The sequence below is a fragment of the Rattus norvegicus genome, chromosome 13, assembly GCF_036323735.1.
Source record: "Rattus norvegicus strain BN/NHsdMcwi chromosome 13, GRCr8, whole genome shotgun sequence".
NCBI lineage: Eukaryota > Metazoa > Chordata > Mammalia > Rodentia > Muridae > Rattus > Rattus norvegicus.
This window is the reverse complement of record NC_086031.1, coordinates 72,312,314-72,320,244: the sequence shown is the minus strand read 5'-3', so window position 1 is coordinate 72,320,244 and position 7,931 is coordinate 72,312,314. Positions and strand designations below refer to the sequence as shown.

General features: G+C 43.2%; 1 non-coding gene across 1 annotated transcript; it reads left to right on the top strand.

The window, feature by feature from the left end:
* The first annotated feature begins 919 nt into the window (after positions 1-919).
* LOC120096393 (small nucleolar RNA SNORA48) lies at positions 920-1,058 on the top strand. The gene has a single exon (XR_005492822.1). It is a non-coding gene; the product is annotated as a small nucleolar RNA SNORA48 (small nucleolar RNA).
* The last annotated feature ends 6,873 nt before the right edge of the window (positions 1,059-7,931 follow it).

Here is a 7,931-nt window from a genome sequence, read left to right as displayed (position 1 = left end):
TAGCTTTTCCTTAATGGTGTTATTAATAAATATGCTATCCAAAAGCACTGCTCCTTTGGGAGTATTGAAATACATTGGACAACTGTCTCAGTGTTAGATGGCCCCAGACCATTTTGCTCTCTGTATTGAAAAGCAGTGAATATATTGCTGTGACCCCTGTATCATCCTTTAAGATACATCTACCATTTCTTACTACTGGAATGTAAGCTAATCTCTAGCTTTTCTTTTTCTCTTTCAATCTGCTATAACTTCAAAGTTGTATAACCATAGAAACATGTTTATTATTTTAAATTATTCCAAATTAAAGAAACTTTAAGTGACTCTAACACCAAAATATTCTACCCTGGGGCAATGCATACATAAAGGAGTAACAAAGACTTATATCTTTCCCCTGCAAACATGTTAGCAGCTGAGATATATAATAACCTCTAGAGTAAGTAAGCTTTAGATAAAAATAACAAGATATAAAAATTATGAAATAAAATAAACTGACTCACGACATAGAGTTAATAGGCCACATAAATGTATATACCACTACAAAGTTATAACTATATAATGTGTGTGCTTATATGTTTTATATTATATACACATTTCACACTTATTTAAGCGATATGAAAAATAAACATTGATATTGGTTCTACTGGACTCTATATCACTAGAAAATTCAAAGAAGAGGAAAAATAAGCAAAGAAGAAGGTTTTTCTAAAATGAAGACCATGATTTTCAAAGAATTAAAGTTATATGCCTAAAGTTAAATGCTGAATATATTATCAAGGAAATTAGATAATAAAATACATTAATTCATCATAGAAAAACTATGTGATCATAAAGCCAAAGAGAAAACTTAAAAACCTTTCAGAAGGAAACAACCATCAAAGAAAAAATTAATCAGCACCCAACTCCTTAAAAATAATTCTGCAACCCCTGGCTGGGCAGAGACCTCTTATTGGTAGTATTGTTCTTGTATCAGTCAGGAGCAGAGCAGACCGCAGTCCTTATTCATCCTAGCTTGATACCTGAGTTAGTGATCAAAACTATCTTATGCCTAGGACACATAAAAATCAAATCAAATTGAATCCAAGCACAGGAGGGGGAAGACAGAGACCTACGAACCCTCAAGTCACCCACATAACTGCCCACCAGTGTCCAGCGCAGGTGGGCCATAGACAACAGCACAGAGCATGAATAGAGGATGTCACCCCGGTGCCTGCCAGCCATGTGTCCAACTTGCAGCCGGAGCCATTACAATGTGTGCGAATGTGGTGGTCAGATGGGAGAGAAGTGGAGCAGCTTGAGCGTTATGGAGAGAGATGAAACTGGAGACTTGAGGGTGAAGAGGAGCAGCCTGTTCTGAGTCACCAGCCCTGCCACCTGGGGCCATGATGAGGTCCCAGCCCCAGCTGCCACTGGGGGCCATGTCTGAGTCCGTGGCTATTCAGCAGCAGGGGTTAGCGTCAATGTACAAGGCTCATATTAACACTACAGAACATGGGGATGTCCCTGGTCAGGGCAGCCACCAGGGACCACATGGATGTCCGGGGACTGTGCATAACTGGCCCTGCCCCCAACTGGATACAGCACTCTGGAAAGCTGGCCCTGCACCTCGACCAGTACAGTGGAGCCGGCCCTGGTTGCAGGGGGCGTGTGGGTGAGCCACCCGAGGGTATGAATGTGAGAGAGCTGACCCTGCCACTCATCTGCAATGCGGTGTCATGGGTGCAGAAGTGATCCCTCCACCCCTGCCCCTTGCCACCTCCAGCAGTCAGAAAAGCTGCCCACAGGGTCATGAGTTCAGGAAAGCTAGGCCGGCCCCTTGCCAGCTGCAGCACTCAGGAGAGCCAGCCAGCTCTGAACCTGGCCTGGGACAGCAGCAGAGCTGCCCTGGTTGGGGATGTGGGGTTAGCCAGCCTGAAGAGAGAGAGCATGAGAGAACTGGCCACACAACTCCTCTGCCATGAGGTGATCTTCGCGGGGTGAGGCCACCCCCGCCCTTCACTGCCTGCAACAGTTGGAGAAATGACCTTGAGGTAACAAGAGCAGGTAAATTGCCCTCCCCCTTGTTAGCTGCAGCATTTGGGAAGAGCTGGCCCTGCACCTCACCAGAGCAGCACAGTAGAGCTGTCCCTGCTATTCCTTTGCTGTGAGGTGCTGAATACCCTCCCACTCCATGACACAGGGCAACAACAGAATAACTGGGAGGAGTCCCAGTAAAGATCCAATATTGATTGGTGTCACAGAAGACAGAGATCTTGTACCAGACCAATGACTCACTGCAATGAACACTTGCAAGTGAAGATGTGCGGACAGAGGGATGTGCTGTGCGACACAGTGAGACACACGACAACTTCCACATGGAGATGTTTTCTATGCTTTATTTTGTTGTTGTTGTTGTTGGTGGTGGTGGTGGTGGTGGTGGTGGTGGTGTGTGTGTGTGTGTTATTTTGGGGAGAGGCTGCAAGGGTGAAGGGCAGGTATGAGGGTACAGGGAGATGAGCAAGACTGGGGTGCATGCTATAAGATTCACAAAGAATAAATTTTTTAAAAGTAATTCAGGATACAAGAATTCCTTAAATAATGGTGTGTTATGTGATGTAGAAAAAATCAAACCTTAAATGTTATACATAAAACATAAGTAAAGATAAGCAGCCATGTGACCACATAACCCTCGCTTCCCCTTACCCTCCGCCCTCCCCCTCCTCTTCTTTTCTCCATTCTCCTCCTCTGGACAGCTGCTGATATTTACAGCTTGTCAGTCCTGGGGTTTTTCTTTCAAACTCTAATAAAATTGTCCTCGGGCTTCTATTTGGACCCATGCTTAAATTCTTTTATTAATAAAACAAAGACCCTGAACAGGGACCACAGATTTCCCCAGTATCATCAGGCAACCACAGAGAGGGTCTCAAAAATTTCTGGAACCATATTTTGGTGGCCCATACAGTGATACCATAGAAGCTTCTCAGAGCATGAAACCAATAACCGTACCCAGGGAGAAGTAAGGAAAGAAAATCTTCAGTGTTTTTCTTGCAATGCCCCTCTTTCCTGGGTTGTTTTTCCATCCTTCCATGGCTGACCGGTAGGAGGTAAATAATATGTTTAATTCCCCATCTTCTCTCTTCGAGCACAAGATTCTTTCAGGTTCCAATGAAGGAAGGAAAACAGACAGAGGGGCTTGGTGGCTTAGACCCACAGTCCCCATGCATGAGAGCAGATATAGCACTCTCTTTGATCGTGTGGTACCCACACAGTTGTTCTCTAACTGAGGAAAGGTGCCACCCAAGGCTGTTAAGATTTTAAACAAGTTGATTTCTAAGGAACTTTAATTTCTGACAAAACAGAGCACCACAAATCCACCGACCAGGCTACACTTAGGTGGGACAAAAGAGTCCCAAAGCCATTTTCTCCCTCCCAGTTTCCCCGTAATTCAGCAAGAGAAGAGTGTCACAAACCACAGGCAGACCTCCACATTCTCCTTCCCTCATGAGCTCTTTTCCTACTGACAGCTTTTACATAGGAGCCAAAGGGAGAGGAGCCTGAGGTCCAGAGACGCCACTTGCTAGTCCCAGTTATAACTGATGACACCTGATACAGATTTCGCTTCTCGCAGTGAGACCACGAATTACTTATTCCTCTGCTTCTTTGCTTCCTATTTGGGGCCTAAGTACCTCAGGGCACTTTCTCCTCCCTGAGTGCTACTCTAGCAAAGCCCTAGATCTTGTAGCACAACTGAAACCAGAAAGGCTCTGGGTGATTGGGACTGGTGAATGCCTTTCATCCCAGCACTCAGGAGGCAGAAGCAGTCAGTTCTCTGATTTGGAGTCCAGGTGGTCTACAGAGCAAGTTCAGGACAGCCAGGGCCATGCACAGAAACCTCCAAAAAGAGGAGGTCTCAGGGATACACTAGGATCCTGAGCACACAATATAGTCACTTGCTGACTTTCTATTTTCTTAAACCTGTATTCAAGTAATCTCCTCTGATGGATGCCCATAACAGTAGTATCTCCTGCCATCTACATGCTAACATAACTTGGGTGCTCTTTTGAATTAAGGGTGATAATTGTCCACATTTAATCACTAAGGTAATGAATCTCATGGGGGTTCATGCCCTGATTTTGTGAGGATGTCCACGGCTCATTTTATCATGGATCTGGGCTCATCATGGTCAGAAAGTAACCATGGGCCTCTGTTACCATCTTGGTGTAGCATATTATGATACCATACCATCAAGATACCAGGAGTCACGTGATTTGGCCACCATCTTGGTTAATGACATCACTGAGATGGCAGTAACTCTGTGACTTTGTCACCATGTTAGTTAATGCAACCACATGGCATAAACCAAAATAGCAGCACTCATAAAAATTCTTGAGACCACTGAGCCTTCAGGGGACCGCTATACTCCTAGAATCTCCAGCACACCAGGAAAGCATCTCAATTCGCTCCTCCCAGCTTTTCTCTTTGTGGTCTTTACCTTCCTAGATGCCTAATAGAATCATAAAAAGAGAAGACCCAGTTGATATGCTCATTGCATTTCCTACATCAGACCTCCATGATGTGTTCTTTGCTTCACTGCTTTGCATGACAAACTTTTAAAGTTATGGGGTGTGGCTTAGAGTTTCCTCCGCCATATGCCCCCCAACACTGTCTAGTTAACAAGAGAAATTTGTGGCTTAACCTGGAAACTCACGAAAGCTGCTACAGCCCAGGGTCAAATCTTGAGAAACCTTAAGGACCCAAACTTAGTGAGTGCCAAGTGCTAGACAAGCCAGCACTACTGGTCAGCTGCTATAGCTGAGGCATGATCAGACTGCTTGGTCTAGAGACTAGAGTTTCAAGATCTTATTGGGTCTTTTTTTTTTCTTTTTTCTTTTTTTCGGAGCTGGGGACTGAACCCAGGGCCTTGCACTTGCTAGGCAAGCGCTTACCACTGAGCTAAATCCCCAACCCCGATCTTATTGGGTCTTAATAATGCCTGCTCATTCTGTCTGGCATCCAAACTTGTTCTCCTCTGAGACAGAGTGTTCTTTCCCTCATCAAGGCTCCTCTGCTCCACATTCACTGTCTGCTTTTGTTTCTGCCTCCATCACACCCTGGACACCATGCGTTTGTTCTCACGTTGCACTTAGTGGCACAGGGAGGCTTAAGGAAAAGAACATTCTGGTATCATCTCCCACCAAGCCCCTTTAGATTTTCTTTTTGTCATCTCTGTTGTTTGTTTTCTGTGCTCAGTATTCCCTAGTTTATGGGGGATCTAAATCGAGTTACATGTAGTAAATTACAATATGGCTATCCTAATCCAGGCAGCTGACTGATAGATTTCCTTAATTAGAAAAGTCATCTCGAATGCTATTGGGCTCGCCTGCTATCTAGACTGAGGAACGTAATGTGGACCGATTATCATTTGGGAAAAGGGGGTTCAGAAACAATGTTTAATGAGAATATTGGAGTTTCAACCCACAAGAAAGCCAAACTTCACTGAAATATAAAACAACTAGAATTTGGCTGCTTTTCCTGGTACATAAGGGACAATATTTATTCCAATCTTTTGAATGGTAGGTCCTACACAGGCATGCTAAGACTAACCAGGCAAAAATACCTCATCAGGTTCACAGGGAATCGGAGTCATGTAGAATCATGTAGGTAAAAGAGAATTCTCCAACACTGATGAAGGAAGATAAGACATAGGAATCTCAGGTCTCCAGAAGTCAGGGTGACTAGTCTGACAGACCTCCCCTTTCCTCATGATCACTAAGGAAGGGAGGAAGGAAAGAAGGAAGGAAGTTTTGGGGACATTCCAGGGCAAAAATGCAAAGAATACATGAAAGACATTACAATATATGTTTCTTTTGTCTTACAGAGAGGCAGTAATATATCTGTTTGACACGGCTCTCTGTACCCAGATCCAACCAGGAAAAGCTGTTCTCTAGGAGCTCTGACACACCTGAGAGCAGAGGTAACACCACCACTTCTGCTTCAAGGGAGCCCTCAGGACACAGGAACCAAGGATCAGTCTGGGACAGGATTCTTCTGGTTTCTGCCCATACCTGGAGCTGACCCAGTGCCACAACTCTCTGTACACAGATCCCCCTGGGAGAAAGCTGGTCTCCAGGAGTGCTGACCCACATAGGCTTACGGGAGGGTCAAGCCACTGTCAGAGACAGCAAGATCACCTAACACCAGAGATAAGCAAATGGTGAGAGGCAAGTGCAAGAACCTAAGCAACAGAAACCAAGGCCACTTGACATCATCAGAGCCCAGTTCCCCCCACCACAGCAAGCCCGGGGTTACACCTACAACCAGAAAAGCAAGATTTGGACTTAATATCAGAACTCATGATGATGTTAGAGGTCTTTAAGAAGAACATAAATAACTCCCTTAAAGAAATACAGGACAGCACAGGTAAACAGGTAGAAAGAAGCCCTTAAAGAGGAAACACACACACACACACACACACACACACACACACACACACAAATCCCTTAAAGAATTACAGGAAAACACAACCAAACAGATGAAAGAACTGAACAAAACCATCCAGGATCTAAAAATGGAAATAAAATCAATAAAGAAATTGCAAACGGAGACAACCCTGGAGATAGAAAACCTAGGAAAGATATCAGGAGCCGTAGATGCAAGCATCACCAACAGAATACAAGAGATAGAAGAGAGAATCTCAGGGGCAGAAGACACCATAGAAAACATTGACACAACTGTCAAAGAAAATGAAAAATGCAAAAACCCAAAACATCCAGGAAATCCAGGACACAATGAGAAGATCAAACCAAAGGATAATAGGAATATAGAGCTAAGATTCCCAACTTAAAGGGCCAGTAAATATCTTCAAAAAATTATAGAAGAAAACTTCCCAAATCTTCAGTCTAACACTCTCCCAACTGAGCTGTTTCGGCAGCCATTAAAACTTCCCTAATCTAAAGAAAGAGATGCCCATAAACATACAAGAAGCCTACAGAACTCCAAATAGATTGGGCCAGAAAAGAAATTCCTCCCATCACATAATAGTCAAAACGCCACATGAACAAAACAAAGAGAGAATATTAAAAGCAGTAAGACAAAAAGGTCAAGTAACATACAAAGGCAGACTTATCAGAATTATACCAGACTTCTCAGCAGAGACTATGAAAGCCAGAAGATTCTGGGCAGATGTCAAACAGATCCTAAGAGAACACAAATGCCAGTCTAGGTTACTATATCAAGCAAAACTCTATTCAAAGGATAAACAGGCTGAAAAAAAATTTGGAAATGAAGCCCTTCACAATAATCACAAATAATATAAAATACCACTCAGTGTGACTCTAATAAAGCAAGTGAAAGATCTGTATGACAAGAACTTCAAGTCTCTGAAGAAAGGGATTGAAGATCTCAGAAGATGGAAAGATCTTCCATGCTCATGGATTGGCAGGATTAATATAGTAAAAATGGCCATCTTACCAAAAGCAATCTACAGATTCAGTGTAATCCCCATCAAAATTCCAACTCAATTCTTCATAGAGTTAGAAAGAGCAATTTTCAAATTGATTTGAAATACCAAAAAATACCAGGATAGCAAAAACTATTCTCAACAATAAAAGAACTTCTGGCAGAATCACCATCCCTGACCTCAAGCTGTATTACAGAGCAATATGCTATTGGAACAGAGACAGGCAGGTAGATGAATGGAATAGAATTGAAGACACAGAAATGAACCCACACACCTATGTTCACTTGATCTTTGACAAAGAGCTAAAACCATCCAGTGGGAAAAAAGATAGCATTTTCAACAAATACTGCTGGTTCAACTGGAGGTCATCGTGTAAAAGATGCAAATTGATCCATTCTTATCGCTCTGTATAAAGCTCAAGTCCAAGTAGACCAAGGACCTCCACATCAAACCAGATACATTCAAACTAATAGAAAAAAAAGAAGGGAAGAGACTC